General features: G+C 36.9%; 1 pseudogene; it reads right to left on the bottom strand.

Moving 5' to 3' along the window:
• Positions 1-2083: 2083 nt before the first annotated feature.
• The window catches only part of LOC117081284, a 35530-nt pseudogene continuing 20921 nt past the window's right edge, over positions 2084-16692 (bottom strand).

The following is a 16692-nucleotide window of genomic DNA, read 5'->3' on the forward strand; positions in this document are numbered from 1 at the left end:
TGCAATTCAGAGCATCAAATTTTGGTGGTAAAATCATCTTGATAGAGAACTCCTAACTCACTGTTTTGCTTTTCATTTGTTTGTGTTTTGAATGAGACAAAAATTGCCTTTTGTGCATAGTATGATGCCTGTCCATAGTAGTCAATAAATGCCTGTTCAATTCCCTTTTCCATTTATGAGTTTTGGGATATTAACACAATCCTTACCTTAGGAAAACATCAAAACTTTCTGCCTCACTTTCTCTACCATTGATATTCCTTCCTGACTAGACTGTGTTTTAGATAAAATGAAATTGTGCATGTAATGGAACTTCAAGTAGTTAAAGACCTTTTTCAGTTGCAAAGGCTTATTATAGTAGATATGGTTCCAATTTTACTTTGTCACTGGAGACCTTTTAAAAAGCTAACAATAAGTCAATCAGCAATTGAGAACCAGAAACTAAAAAAATGCATTCCACTTTCATATAACTTGACACTATCCTAGTGCTTTCTGAGATTGACAGCAGATTTCAATGTCATTATATAAATTATGAATGTTATATAAGTAGGTGGTTAATGTGATTGAGCCTATTTGTTACAGAATAAAAATGACTAGAAACAAGTATGATCATAGCAAAAGCCTGCAGATGCTACTTCTGCTTAGATTTAGGAGAATCTAAGAAAGCTTTCTCAAAAAATGAAGTGTGTTAAAAGGTTTTCAAGTGCAGCTGAGCTCTTTACCGATTTCATAGTTCTATTCACATGATAAATTCTTAATATCTTTTTCATTTTATACATATATAAAACTAGGAGGAACTATTTTTCACAAATAATACTAATAAAGCCCTCTACTCCATGATTTTTTAAAAAAGCCTAGCTACTACAGCAAGGAAGATTCTAGAAATGAGTTATTTAACTAGGACCATGGGAACATATAAGAATTTTATTAACAGCAGGATTTAATTATAACCACAAGGACTTATATCTTTAAGGCCTTCAAGAAAGAAAAAAGACTGCAATTAAGGTAAAATAGTCAAAGCCATGCATTGGAATAAACTGTTTTTGAGCAAATCTATCTTTCATTCAAATAATTCTCTATTAGAAGGAAAAAGGAAGCACAGTGATTGAAAACACTAAATAATTTATTACAAAAATGGAGATATTATAGAGGAAAAGTGATACTTGCCAGTGGAATTTTATGGATAGGCTAGTAAATCATAGAAAAACAAGCTGGCTTCTCTTTTTTGAAGTGACTAAAATTTTATAAAACTTTTATTTTCAGGTATGTATCTCTGCCACTGATTTGCTATCCAGATTTCACATATCATAGATTGCCCTTCTTTTATATATTTGTTAATTTGGCTATTTTATTTTTTTATTTTATTTTATTTTATTATTTACTTTAAGTTCTGGGAGACGTGCAGAATGTGCAGGTTTGTTACATAGGCATACATGTGCCATGGTAGTTTGCTGGGCCCATCAACCCGTCATCACATTAAGTATTTCTCCTAATGCTATTCCTCCCCTTGCTCCTCACCTCTTGACAGGCCCCAGTGTGTGATGTTCCCCTCCCTGTACTCATATGTTCTCATTGTTCAACTCCCATTTATGAGTGAGAACATGAGGTGTTTGTTTTTCTATTCCTGTGTTAGTTTGCTGAGAATCATGGTTTCCAGCTTCATCCATGTCCCTGCAAAATACATGAACTCATTAAAAAGTCAGGAAACAACAGATGCTAGAGAGGATGTGGAGAAATAGGAACACTTTTACACTGTTGGTGAGAGTGTAAATTAGTTCAATCATTGTGGAAGACAGTGTGGCAATTCCTCAATGATCTACAGCTAGAAATGCCATTTGACCCAGCAATCTCATTACTGGGTATACACCCAAAGGATTATAAATCATGCTACTATAAAGACACAGGCACACGTATGTTTATTGCAGTGCTATACATAATAGCAAAGACTTGGAACCAACCCAAATTCCCATCAATGGTAGACTGGATAAAGGAAATGTGGTGCATATATGCCATGGAATACTATGCAGACATTTTATTATTTTTTTTTAACATGCTTAATTCACTTTGTTTTTCTTGTATAAAAACCCTATGTTGTACCCACAGCTAGAGCCTGAGCACTCTCCACAGAGCCTCTGGAGTGGGTCTTGACAAGATGATCAAAAAATTCCTGATAGGGAGACTTGGTGAATATACTCTCCTTCCAAAGGTCAGGGTCAAGTAGCTGTAAGTCTTGGAGATGGAATAAAAGGTGGCCTTGGTGAAGTTGCCAAGGGTGGCAGTGCAATCCCTGGCTGAGCTGTATTAGTCATCAATACTGGCCATCAGCAGAAGCTTCTTGGGCACCGGGTTTGAGACAATGCCAGTGCTGCTGGGTGCAGGGATGAGGCACACCAGCACAGAGCCGCATTGACCTGTCACCTTGCAAGGGACAGTGTGGGTCTTGTTCCTCCAGTAGCCTCTGTGCATGAGGACAGTGGAGAGCTAGGCCAGGATGTTGGCCCATCGGATGGCAGTGGCAACCTCCTTGGAGCATTTAACATCCAGACGGACATGGCCATTGTAGTCCCTGATGGCAGTAAACAGCTTCAACCTGGTGCGCAGGCCGGCGCGGATCTGCTTCTGCACCAGCATAATCTTCAAAACTACATCATTGAGAGAGGCCCCCAGGGAAAGGTCAATGATCTCAAACTCCTTGATGGGCAGAGAGAAGAGGCAGATCTCCTCCAGGGATTTGATCTTCATGTCTTTGACCAGGTGGCCCAGCTTGATGAACAGCATCGACTCCTTATCCTTAGACTGGCCTCCTTGAACTCTGGGACTTCAGCCCCTGCCTCAGGCCCAACCACCAAGGTGACCCAAGCCCCAGATGCCACTGACAAAGCCTCAGGGGAAGCCACCACGTTTCCCCATCCCAGGGCCCCCAGGGCCTCCAGGCTCCCCCGCTGCACCAGTGTCATCCTGGCATCTGCTCTTTCCTCAGAGAAGCAATTTGATTATTTTAAGTGTCATATATTATACTTCAGCTTTTCTTTTCTGAAATGTACCTATACTTAACATTTGTTTGATAGTCTTTTTAGCCTTTATGCCATACCTGGTATTTTAAAAGTTATTTAGATTGAAAGTAACAGGATAGAAGAAGTTGCCATAATAAGAACTAGAATGGCTAAATTAATGTCAAATCAAGTAGACCCTACAATAAGAAATAATTCTAGAGACACAGAGGAAAATTCATAATCATGAAAGTGTCAATCAGAAAAATATATTTATAAATTATGTGCAACTATCAACACTGCTCTAAAAATATAATGCACAAACTGACACTATTTGAAAGAAGAAATAGACAATTTAATATCAATTTTTGAGGACTTTGGTATCTCACTATAAATATTTGACAGGATTACTACAGAGAAATTTAGCAAGAATAGGTCTGGCGTGCTGGCTCACGCCTATAATCCCAGCACTTTGGAAGCTGAGGTGGGTGAATCATCTGAGGTTAGAAGTTCCAGACTAGCCTGACCAACATAGTGAAACCCTGTCTCTACCAAAAATACAAAAATTAGCCAGGCATGGTGGCAGGCACCTGTAATTCCAGCTACTCAGGAGGCGAGGCAGGAGAAACGCTTGAACCCAGAAGACACGGGTTGCAGTGAGCCTAGATAGGACCATTGTACTCCAGCCTGGGCAACAAGAGCAAAACTCTATCTCAGAAAAAAAAAAAAAAGAAGAAATAAAGAAAAAAGAAATAGAAAGAAAAGAAATTCAGCAAGAATATAGAACACTTGAGTAACACCCTCAACTACGCTGACCTGCTATTTGCAGAACACACCACGTAACAAAAGTAAAATACATATTACTTTTCAGCCACAGCAGGAATATTTTCCAGGAGATACCATATGCTTGGCAATAAAGCAAATCTCCACAAATTTAAAAGTATTGAAATCGTCCAAAGCATATTCTTCAATCCCAATGGAAATAAATTAGAAATTAAAAATAATTTGGGGAATTATCTAAGTATGTGGATATTAAAGAACATATTGCTAAATAACACATCAAAGGAGAAATAAAGCTATTCTGAACTGAATGGAAATTGCATGACAACATATCAACATTTATGAAATGCAGCTAAAGTAATGCTTAGAGAAAATTTTATAGCTTTAAACCCCAAAATAGAAAAAAAAAATCTTAAATAAAAAATCTAAACTTCCACTTAAGAAACTTGTAAAGGAATAGCAAATTAAACCTAAAGAAAGAAGAAGGAAGGAAATAATAAAGATAAAGTTCCAATACAGATTGGAAACTAAGGAAACAGAAAACAGTAAAACAATAGAAAGCAATTAAAACAAAAATAGTAAGAAAGACTAGAATACTAGAATCTGACAGAAATCAACACCATTCATGATCCAAGGTTGTGCTTGAAGCCAGATTGTCTTATGGTGCCTGCCTGCACTCACAGGAGTTTGATGGTATATTATAGATCTCTATACTAACATGATACAGCCACTCTGTCACTACATGCCTTAATGCATAATTTTATTCATGATCCAACTGTTAACCAATGATCCTCTCTCCACACCTATAGTTTGAAGTATGTAAAAAAAGAAATCTGGATGGCCCCATTTGGTCTTGATCATCTCATAGGCCACTACTCAGAAATAAACTTGGGATCCCAGCCTCCCAAGTAGCTGGGATTACAGGCATTTATATATACCATATAAGGAACTGGTGGTTAAGCATTTACCAGCACACCGTTGTGGGTAGGGTTCCAGATTTACTATGTTGGTTGCACATGAAAGAACCAGTATTGTTATTTTCTTGTTGCTCTCCAAGGTCACATCATGGTGCCAGATGCTTGATAAGTTTGCATCACTATAGTTTTATTCCACAAAGCAATAAGAAGGAAAAACATAAGTTGAAAGATATCTCTTGTAATCAAACCCAACAACAACTCCACACAACACTGATCCTTCTACCACATTGTCCAAAAACCAGGCAATAGGCATAGGAAGATATAAAGAGGCCTGCAACTTGTAGCAATGTTCACCACTAAAAGTGATGACTTTTGGTTAAATCAGAATGTAGACAATAGATATTTGAAGACTACTAGAATTGCTTGAACCAATCATCATTTAAATTGATCATCTTGCTGCCACATGTTCACTCTGTATCAAGCAGCTGCAGTGAAGAGAACATGGCCAGCAAGAGAAGCACATGGACTTCTCCCTCTGCAGAGGATGTGATTAGGCAGTTTATCTCAGAAGCAGGTTATGGGTGGAGCTGCCACTATGACTGGTCTGCCCAAAACAGAGATGTTGGCAAAAGAAGTTGGAAGTGAGGTAGGGAGTGACAAAAAACTTATGATATACCTTTTGCCCTTATTAAGTTTGCACAGAAGATAGAGCATAAAAATCTGTTTCTTCAGGACAAATACAATTATTACAACCCAAGCTACAGTAGACATTTGAGTAGTGTGGCAGGCAGAATAATGGCCTCACAAAGATGTCCAGCTTGTAATTCCCTGGTAATATGATATGTTCCGTAGCAAAGGGGAAATAAAGTTACAGATAGAATTAAAGTTGCTAATAAACTGATTTTAAAATAGGAAGATGATATGGTTTGGCTCTTTCCCCACTCAAATCTCACCTTGAATTACCCCATCTTGTGGGAGGGACCAAGCTGGAGGTAACTGAATCGTGGGGGCAGGTCTTTCCAGTGCTGTTCTTATGTTAGTGAATAAGAGTCATGAGATATGATATTTTTAAAAAGGGGAGTTTCCCTGAACAAGCTCTCTTTTGCCTGCTGCCATCCTCACAAGACGTAACTTACTCCTTCTTGCCTTCCACCATAATTATGAGGCCTCTCCAGTCATGTGGAACTATAAGTCCATTAAACCTCTTTCTTTTGTAAATTGCCCAGTCTCGGGTATTTTATCAGCAGTGTGAAAATGGACTAATACAGAAGATTAGTCTGGATTGTACAGGTGGATCCAATATAATCACAAAGATTCAGCTCACAGTAATGTGATGGGAAAATAACTCTGTGTTTGCTCCCCCTCCTCACCCAATGCATCTCTTCATTTTTCTTCGATATTATGGTTGTCCTGATTTGTATCCTTAATAAGAAAATATAATTATTAATTATAGCACTTTTTGAAGTTCTTTGGGTCATTATAGAAAATTATCACATGTGAGGGGTATTATGGGAACCTCTGAATTTGTAGTCAGTCTGTCACTACTGCAGGTGGCCTGTGGACCCAACTTGCAGCTGGGATTTGAAGTGAAGGTAGTCCTACAGAGGAAAGAGTCCTTGTGAAGTCTCTGCTAAGTCTGGGTGGTCAGTACACAAGTTGAATTTCAGTACACACTGGCATCTGAAACAGGACACTACCAAATAAAGTTTGAAAAGGGTAGTATTGAGATACAAATATCATTTTATAAACATCCATGTAATATTTTTATAAACTGTATTAGTTAGAAGTGGAAAATGAAAACCAAGGCCTAAAAAAGGAAAAATTACTTTAAACATGAATATGAAATGATAAAGGCTTGTACCCCATACTTCTAAGATACCAATTTAGGTACTGTAGGATACATTTTTCTTTAAGGCACTTAGCCATTAGTATTCCTATGGACCCCTGAGAACTGATGCTGACTATTCTGTAACATTGAAAGCCAATTGTTAAATCACTAGTAGCTTGAATATGGCTTTTGTAGAAGTTCCACCACATAATCAAGGTAATTGTAACCAAAGTCATAATTAAGTTGCTCTTTTTTTTCTTTCTTTCCTCTTACTCCTTCTTTCCTTCTCTTTCTCTGTTCTTATTCTTTTTTCTCTTTCTTTCTCTTTCCCCCATTCCTTCCTTTCTTCACTCCCTTCGTTTTTCTCCTTTGCTTTGCAAGCCTATTTAGCAGCCCACCTTGCTTCTACCTCTCACCTCATGTCTTGCTCCTTTGCTCCCATGCTGCTGAGAAACACAAAAATCTGTGGTTCAACGACACCCACTTCATGTCAGAGTGTAAACAAACTGACAAAGCTCACAGATGCATTATTCACATATTTCTGCTTTATGAATAGTAAGTGCCTAGTAAAATGCCACCTTTATTCCTGTACTTTTTTTTTTTTTTTTTGGTGAGATGGAGTTTCGCTCTTGTCATCCAGGCTGGAGTGGGGTGGCACAATCTCAGCTCACCGCAACCTCTGCCTCCTGGGTTCAAGTGCTCCTCCTGCCTCAGCCTCCCAAGTAGCTGGGATTACAGGCATGTGCCACCACGCCCAGCTAATTTTGTATTTTTAGTAGAGATGGGTTTCTCCATGTTGGTCAGGGTGGTCTCGAACTCCTGACCTCACATGATCTGCCTGTCTTGGCTTCCCAAAGTGCTGGGATTACAGGTGTGACCCATCACGTCCGGCCTATTCCTGTACTTTTAAAAATCCTGAACATCACTTGCCAAAAATGTCAGTGATTCTTGATGGTGGCTCCTAGCAGAGCAGCAACTGGAATAAAACCATCCTAGTTTTCAGCTGAGTCACCACGTTTTGAGGCATGTGCATGTGTGCATGTGTGTGTACCCGTTTGAAAGTGATCAAAGTTGAGATACTTAAGTCCCCAGGTACAATGTAGCTCCAGGAAACAGCGTTTACCAAATGTATACTTTTTCAGAAATGAAGCTAGAACAATTCAAAAAGTAAGTCAGCACTGAACTCAAATACAAAACCAGGACTGTTATTGTAACATATTAGATAAATTTCTGCCACATTTGTGAAGTCCTATAGCAGCTTGCTCAGGCCTTCTTTGTCTCTGACTTTAGCTAAGTAGAGGGAGAGAAAAGGAAATATAATGAGTTTTTTTCTTCTTTATTTTCTGTGATAAAAGTTTAATCCTCTTAACACATAAATACTCATCAGCTGTGGTGGATTAACATTTTTCTAAATGGATGTGGATGGAAGAGAAAAAAGCTGAAAAGTTGACTTACCCAGAGTCATGCAAAGTGTCAAAAATAAAATTAATAGCTCTTCTCTAAGAGAAATAAAGTGTCACTTTGTAGGACGCTATTCATATGTTCTGACCAGCACAAATGATCTCCTTTATAGATTATATGTTTTCACTATTGGGGAATTGAATTATTTCCTCAAAAACCATTCTTACAAATGACAGTACATTGCAATCATACTAGGAGCTAAGATTATAGAGATATTCTTAAAGACCTTCTCATTTAGCAGAGGAGGAGGAAGAAAGAAATCAATGGTGATTAGTTATAAAGTATAATATTCAAATGATCTGAATGGAGACAATACAAATAACTGGTAGTGTCATCAGTGAATGGGTGTGTTTGGAGGTGAGAGGGTGGTGTGCCATAGGATACAGTTAAGAGCTCAGATCCCAAATTTCAACTAAGTTACAATCTTGGTCTTTCCTGGTGTTTGTGTAAACTTGAGCCAGCTACCTGCTTTTATGGAGCTTATATTCTAGCCAGAAATAGAAATAATAATAATAAGTAACAAGTAAGTAAATAATAAAGATTTTGAAAAGGAAGATCAGAATAAAGGATAGGAATTTCAAGGTTGGGGTGCTGCTTAAAACAGTAAGGAGGATAGTCATTAGTAATGGAGAGGGTACTTATAGAGAAGTGAGTGTGAAAGTGATTAAGGTGGCAAAATCATGTAATGTGTTTAAGGAGCAAACCACAAAAATTTACTGTGGCTAGACCTTAATGAGTGAGTGGAGACTGATAAGATTTGAGGTCAAGGAGCCATGAGTGGCCAAGTCTTATATGACTGTTTCAGAAGTTGTAAGAACAGGAACAGTGATTTCAGGACTTTGGTCAAGAAGACCTGGCATTCTTTTAGCAAATATAAGAGAAACATTCTTAAGTCATCAACCTATAGATAAGCTAAAGAATTCTGATCATAGATCACTTCATGATTTTCAGCATGTAATTTTAAAAGGGTTTGGAGCAATAAATGTTATTGCTATAAAAATATACCTTTTAACACCATCTAGGTCAACATATGAACATTATTTTATTACATGCATCTACAAAGATGTAAAATGTTTTATATTATCATTGAAATCTGTCTTCTTTGAAAAATAATCAAAAATGATCCACAGGCTAATTAATTACAAAATTAACCAATAAAAATACCTGTGTCAACATCTTAGGGGATGTGTTTCCAATACACATTATACACATTACACATACACATACACATACACAATACACAATAACACATTATTCCCACGTTTAGTCAGATGATAACTAAATTCAGATCTTAAAGTCATGATAAAAAAATGATACTTAAGTATATATACATATTGTTGTTATGGAGAAATTGTAATAAGGTGATTAAAAATATATTTTCAAGATAAAAGTACATGTATATTACATTAACATAAATTTGGTAGCATAAATAGAATAGAAATATAATTCAAGGTTAAAAATGGGAAATTTTGAACTATTACATAGATTTTTAAATGGATGATAGCACATATCAAATCTCTATGGTATTTATATTTCAATGAATACATTTTAAGGAATATTGTCAATTTCTTTTTAGAACATAAGCATTTGGAATAAAACAGAAAAATATATTATTTACAACTATTTAAATTTATAATGAAAAATTTTTGTGTTAACAAACTGTTGTACATAAAAAAAAAAAAGTTTTACAAACTTATTTAGGAGGGAAAGGGGAGAGTTCCAGGCTGGGCGCAGTGGCTCATGCCCGTAATCCCAGCACTTTGGGAGGCTGAGGTAGTGCCTCACTTGAGGTCTGGAGTTCAAGACCAGTCTGGCCAACATCGGGAAACCTCATCTCTACTAAAATACAAAAGTTAGCTACTCAGGAGGCTGAGGCAGGAGAACTGCTTAAACCCGTGAGGTGGCGGTTGCAGTGAGCAGAGATCGTGCCACTACACTCCAGCCTGGGTGACAGAGCGAGACTCCGTCTCAAAACAAAAGAAAGAAAGAGGAGAGTTCCCTGATTCCCCTCACAGGACATGTGACAGCGATGTGGCTCATCTGTTTCGTCACTGTTCAAACCCCTTACGGGATAGGGAGCATGCAGACAGACAGGTGCAGGGAGCCCAAGTGGGTGTGTGTTATAGTGCACCCTTTTAGCCTTGCTGTCCATGGACAGCTTAAGTGTTAACCAGCTCAATGAAGCCATTGCCTTTCTGCAAGGGCAGAGGGCCAGTGTGACAGCTTTCTGTATCCCGAGCTCTTGTTCAGCGTCCTGGAAGAATTGGGTCACACACAGACTTGAGGAATGGTGAATGTGAGGTTTTATTGGGTGGTGGAGCTGGCTCTCAGTGGGATGGATGAGGAGCTGGACAGGAGATGAAGTAGGAGGGTGATTTTCCCCTTGAGTTTGCTATCCAGGGACCAATTCTCCAACTGTCCCCAGCCAAACTCCTCTCAACATTCAGATGCTCCTTCTCTTCTCTCTTTCTCTGCCACGCTGTTCATCTGCTCATCTTGTCTTCTGCTTCTGGAGCCTAGGGATCAGGGTTTATATGTGTACAGGATAGGGGGTGTGTCAAGTCAAAAAGTGACTTTTTGGGTGCAAAAACAGGAATGCCTGTTCTCACTTAGGGCCACAAGTATCTAGGCTTGAAGGAGAGGCCTTTGCCAGGAAACCACTCTCTTCTGCCAGTGTTTACTTGTCTCCTCTCCGTATCAGGGATACTCATATAAAGTATTGAAGCCCCCCACAAATTAATAAATGGCAGTAAGAATCACTGTTGTCTTGTGTCCACTCTTTAAAAATGCATTAGAAATTTCTCTATTAAATATATTTGATTTAGATTTTGAATCTAATGTGTTAACTTTCATTTTTTAATCTTTACCTTGTTTAATTTTGTTCTTGTATGTTGTCTGACTTCCCACTAAGTTATTTGGATCTAAAAATTAACATTCACGTTCTATTCCTGAAACCTAAAATAGTCGGGAACATTTTACATTCTAAATAAAAATTCATTAAATAAAGTAATAGAATTAATTAATATTTAAATAAATATTTAAATGATTTTTTAAATGTAATTATTGATTCACAAGTGTTTGTTTTCATAATTATTCATGAAACAGTCTAGACTACCAGAATTTGTACTAATAACATTAATAAAAGAAGAGTAATAATGCTAATGTAAAATAAAATTGATGAATACATTAATTAATAAGAACAATAAGAAAAAACAAAGTCATCATTTCCTTTGTGATGTAATGGAATTTACTGGTATTATAAGTTACAGGACAATTTTGGAGGCGATGATATGGGGAAAAATTAAACCAGAAAAAAAGCAATAATGTGTTTGTGTTATACCTGTGGCTTTTGATATAAAGGTACCCTAAAATCATTTAGGTATGTGTTGAGCATTTGCACATATTAAATAGAGGCTAATCACAGAAAGAGTGCCCCATTGTCTTTCTAAAGTTCACATTACTTGTTGAATATAGTTATTTGCCCAACAGCATACATTCATGGGTACCTACAAACCTATTTGATTCAGACATCAGGTAGATATTTGACATGAACAGATGTTTGAGACACATAAATCAAAGACAACATTCCTTTATGAAAAGAGCTCAAGAGTCTAGAGGAGTCAGACATGTAAACCAGCAATTACTACTTAGGCTAATGGAAGTAAAGAGGAAAATAAGAGATAGAGAAACAGAGAGAAAGGGAGTTGCTATTCAGAAATGATACAGTTGCTTAGGTGATGCCTCAGCTTGTTCTTAAAAGACATATAAAACATAATTAAAACTAAAGTGTAGAAATGGAATTCTAGTTCTATGTTTGTTAAGCAAGCTTCAAGAGGGATCATGGAGTGTTTGGTGAACACCAAGAGGTCTGGTTGGTCTTTAGAACAGAGGTATACTCTACTTTATATTCCTTATTGTGTAGGCCATGTCCTATTGTGTAGGACAGACTAGATCTTGGAGAGTCTTGTATACTCAGTTAAATTTGGATTTTATTATTCATGCTAACAGACATGTATGACGGTAGCATAATCAAATCTGTAGTTTATAAAGATCATTCTTTCCTGAAGAGAATGGAGGACAGAATGAAAAAAAGTGGGAGTTAGTGACAGAAGCAACAAAGATTATTCAAAAACTAATGCCAGACTTCTTCTGACAGAATATCAGAGACTGATATTACACCCTCAAATGACACAACTAAACAGGAAAAAAAAGTAAGTATGTGGAACAACAATTTTCATATATTTATTAACAGGCAGTGTAGAACAATGCTCCTTGAAAGAAGGGTAATAAAGGGAAACCAGAAGTTGGACAAAAGAAGAAGAATACTAACAGCAAATTTAGGAAAATAAAAAAATAATTATTATTTAAGAAAATAAACTGGATTTTAGGGTTTTTTTTTAATATAAGTCAAAGTACAATGTATGAAACAATATCATAAAACTTGGGAAAAGAGAAGTATATTGTTGTGAGGTTCTTAAATTACATGAAAAGTAGTTAATATTGCCTGAAGATACATTATAAAATACTTTAAATAAAAACCTTCTATTGCCTCATAAAACCTAAAATATTTTCTATATTATCCTTAGCAAGAAAAATAAAGTTGCTGAGTCCTGCTATAAACCCTAAAGTAACTACTAAAATCTGGGAGAAGGGATAAGGCAATATATAAGATAAAATGAAGTCATAATATATATTCAATTAATTCAGATGAAGGTAGAAATAGAAAGAAAAGGGAATGAAGAACAGATAAAAATTTTTTTGAAAGTACTTAAAATCTGAAGAAAAAGTAACAACAATAAATTTTTTAAAAATAGAAGTCAAAAGAGAAAAAAATCAATGAAGCCAGTGGCTTAAGGTTTGAGATGTTCAATAAATCTGATAAGTGCCAGATAGATTAATTGGTTGAAAAAAATACAAACTCCATATACTAAGATTGAGAATATCACTTTAAATCCCCATGAAAATTAGGACAATAAAAAGAGAACATTATGAACATCATTGAGCCAATAATTTTGACAAAGACAAAATATTTGAAAGAGACAAATTAACAAGTGTCGCAAAAAAAAAGAGAGACCATTCTGTTTACTTTCTAGTAAAAAGTCTTCCACAAAACAAACTTCACCCTGAAAAGGAAAGGTGAGTGGAGAGAGTACATAAAAACAGACCTAAAATTTAAAGCATATATAATTAAAGAAAAAATAAATAAATGCAATGTGTGTAACAGTCAAGAATTTAATCTAGAATTTGGCTAACCAAAAACAAGAACAGAGTTGAGAAGATGTTAAAGTTTCAAACTTAAAACTTGAATACTTAGTAAGAACCATTCACAAATCCCAAACAAGTTGTAGACATCATCCCCAAATACAAGAAATGACAAATTTAAGCTGGTTTATTTAAGCAAGTTCAATGAAAGATTTATTTTTGTAAGTCTGAATGGGAGTTAGAGATAAAATAAGGCAATGATACTGGCTAGTCACAGTGATAAGCAGTTGATCTCATTCCAGGTCTCAAAAAGCAAGGGTAGAAGCAGTTACCATAAAGAGATCTGTATAAAAAGAATTCCCATGTATGCAGAAGGATCAATGAAAAGAGCCCAAGGTGAAATAAAACTGTCTGGCGATCCAAGGTAAGCCTCTGCCTCTTCATCTAATTGTATTATTTAAATTTCAATCCCATGTTCCTTCTTTGACTACAGCTTTCAGAATTCACTTGACCAGCTTCCTGCTGTCCTGTAGAGGGACCAGGTTTTCTGTCCAGACATTGTGCCTGTGACTCTCCCACAGTACCGTGCATATATTTCCTTCATATTGGGTGTTATTTGTAGCAAAGTCCTATTTAATCTCTGTTAGACTTAAGATGCGGAAATATTACATTTCATGGCAATAACTACAACCTACATTATAGGACATGCAGTTTGTATTCCAAGCACATTATATTACTCATTTTATTTTTCACAACAGTCCTATTATTATGTCCATGATTCAGAGGAGGAAACTTAGCTGTGGAAAGGAGGTTGAGCAGTAGCTCAGAACTGCAGTTAAAAAGCCATACCTGACTTGTTTTTCTAAGACCACCAGAGCAGGCACAAAAGAACCAGCGACTAGGCAAGTGTAGGAGCAAAACTGCAAGTTTATTTTGGTCACCTAGCTTCAGGGGAAGAAGGTGGGTGGGGAGAGGTCTGTCGGCCTCTGGCAAATGAGGCCCACAGAGTCGCCCGTGTAGCTCTCGGACGGAGTTCCGACAGTCCCCACCGCAGTGGGGAAGCTGGGAAGTCCGTGCGTGGCATTCGTCCGGAGCGGCTTTTCTAGGAGTGGGAGGGCGATAGGCGGGGCACGGGCGTGTCGGGGGCGTTCCGCAGGTGCGACCAGGTAAATCTTGGTCTCTTCGGATCGACATCACCTGGCGCATGCCTAGTTGGTCTGCACCTTCCCGGGTCGCCGGCTGCATTTTCACGCGCGCGGGAAAAGTTGGGGGTATGAAGAACCCGGAAGTGCACCATCTTGCCTCCGTTCATCCAAACAATACCTATAGCCGAGATTTGTACTCAGGTGGTCAGGCTCCAGAGTTGGAGGATTAAAGTCAACGTTATGCTTACTAACTCAATGGTTTTTTGGGAATTTTCTTTAGGTTTTGAAATAAATACATTGATATTGTTCCGTTGTTGATTGTTGCGAAGAGAAACAATTTTTGCTCATTTTCTGTAACAAAGTAACAGTGAGATAATAGATATTGCCCGTGTGCTATTTCCCACCTAAGACCTCAAAGAGCTCAATAAATATTATTTTATTATCTGTCTTATCATCTCTTTATCAAACAATCTATCATTGAAGTAGGTAGATAATTAAAATCAGATGAATTAAATGACTTCTCCAAGGTCAAGACCCAAATTTGGAAGACAATGGAGAAAAAAATAAAGTTCAATAAATGTCTACATCCTTGCCACTGTTACTAAATATCAGCCAAAATTATTTCTAAGACACTCTTCTTGTCATTAAGTTTCTGAATGGAGAGTTGGATCCTAGGTCAGCATGTACTTCCTTCCTATTGCAAAAATACAAACAGCCCTTTCATTTGTGCGATGTTTTATAATTTTGTCTCGTACATTGTTTATATGTGATTTCACATCAGTATTTTGACTCTCACTTTACAAGCTGGGAGACTGTGGCTAGTAATAATAAGAACTGCAGTTTACAGAACATTATAGGCTCGATATTTTGTATATTTTATCTATTTGTATAACAAGCAAGCTCCACGCCACCTATACTAGTACTATTTGCATTTTATATAGTTAAGTAATTGTCACTCAAAGAAGTTAAGGAGCCTATCTAAGACTAGACTTCCAGTAAGTGACAAAGCTGGGATTTTTAACTCTGCCTGTCTAATGCCAAAACTATGCATAGAACCACACAGAATCAGGTCACATATCTAGTGAGTGGTAAAACCAAACACAAATCCAGGCACTGAGTGAAGAGAGTGAATATAGCAAATCTGGGTCTAGATATGATCTCCAATGCTACCACTGCCCCACTGTTGGCAACAGCACCATTATCGGTAGTACTTATTGAGAATGAGTTATGTGCTTGGCACTGTGATAAGAACTTTGCACACACCAAGTCATTTAATCTTTACTACAACCCTGTGAGGTAACTGCTCTTATGAGTCTCATTTTATTAATAATAAAGCTAGCTAAATCAAGGCAACATGGCTACTAAGTGATATCTCCTGTACCAAATCACTTTTGTTGACTATACTCAAATCCCCAAACCGAAAAGCAGCTAATTCCTCTCCCTCCATCTTATTAAAAGTATTTAAATTACCTAATTCTGTCTGAACAGTAAATTTTGAAAAGAAACAGAAGTCAATGATACCTAAAAGCTGTGCTATCATTCAGAACAAGACAGGGTGTAGTACTGCACGTTTGAACACAGTCTCACAAAATACCATCATCTGACAAGGTCACTCTGAGATGGTGATCAAGTAAGACAAAGACAAAATAAAACAAAACAAAAAACAAGTCCACTTCATGATATTGTCTGAACACTGACAGAAAAGAAGGTCCCTGCAAACATATCCTCCCCCACCCATTGTGAGTGATGAATACAAAATTACCAGTCATAGCTTTAGCCTAACTCTATTCTTTCTTCCTGCTAGGTAAAATGCATCAAGATTCTCATTCATTGAACTGCTCTAAGCCAGAGCAAAGCACCACTTTCTTGAACTCTCTCCGAAACTACCTAATAGAAGCTCAGTCCTATAATAAATTTTCCTCATAATAAAATAATCTTATTGAGATGTCTCTCGGTATTCCATGATATACATTTCTCCTAGATGCCAGAAGTAATAAACTCAAATTTATTCAATTATAGGTATATTTCTGGTGGTCTTTCATTGAAGAGCATTGACTATCTGAACCTAATTTTTTTAGCTACTCCCTCTTCTGTGTATAGTAAAACTTCCATAATCTGTTGGAAAAAAACATATATCAAACTTAAGCTTCTGAAAATAAGTTGAAAAAAGCCCTGTGAACTTTTTAAAATAGAATTTGGAAATGAGGAGTAGCAAGAAGCCTGAATTATGTAGTTTTATTTTTAGGTTTTTATATTTTGCTCAGTCCATGCTCAAATAAAGAAAAACATGAAGAAATTCAGGGTCCTACGAGGGCATAAATGCTATATCTTATTAATCCTTATTTTCTCCTCATTAACTAATACATTTCCTA

Source organism: Trachypithecus francoisi, unplaced genomic scaffold (genome assembly GCF_009764315.1).
Source record: "Trachypithecus francoisi isolate TF-2019V2 unplaced genomic scaffold, Tfra_2.0 Lachesis_group8, whole genome shotgun sequence".
NCBI classification, from domain to species: domain Eukaryota; kingdom Metazoa; phylum Chordata; class Mammalia; order Primates; family Cercopithecidae; genus Trachypithecus; species Trachypithecus francoisi.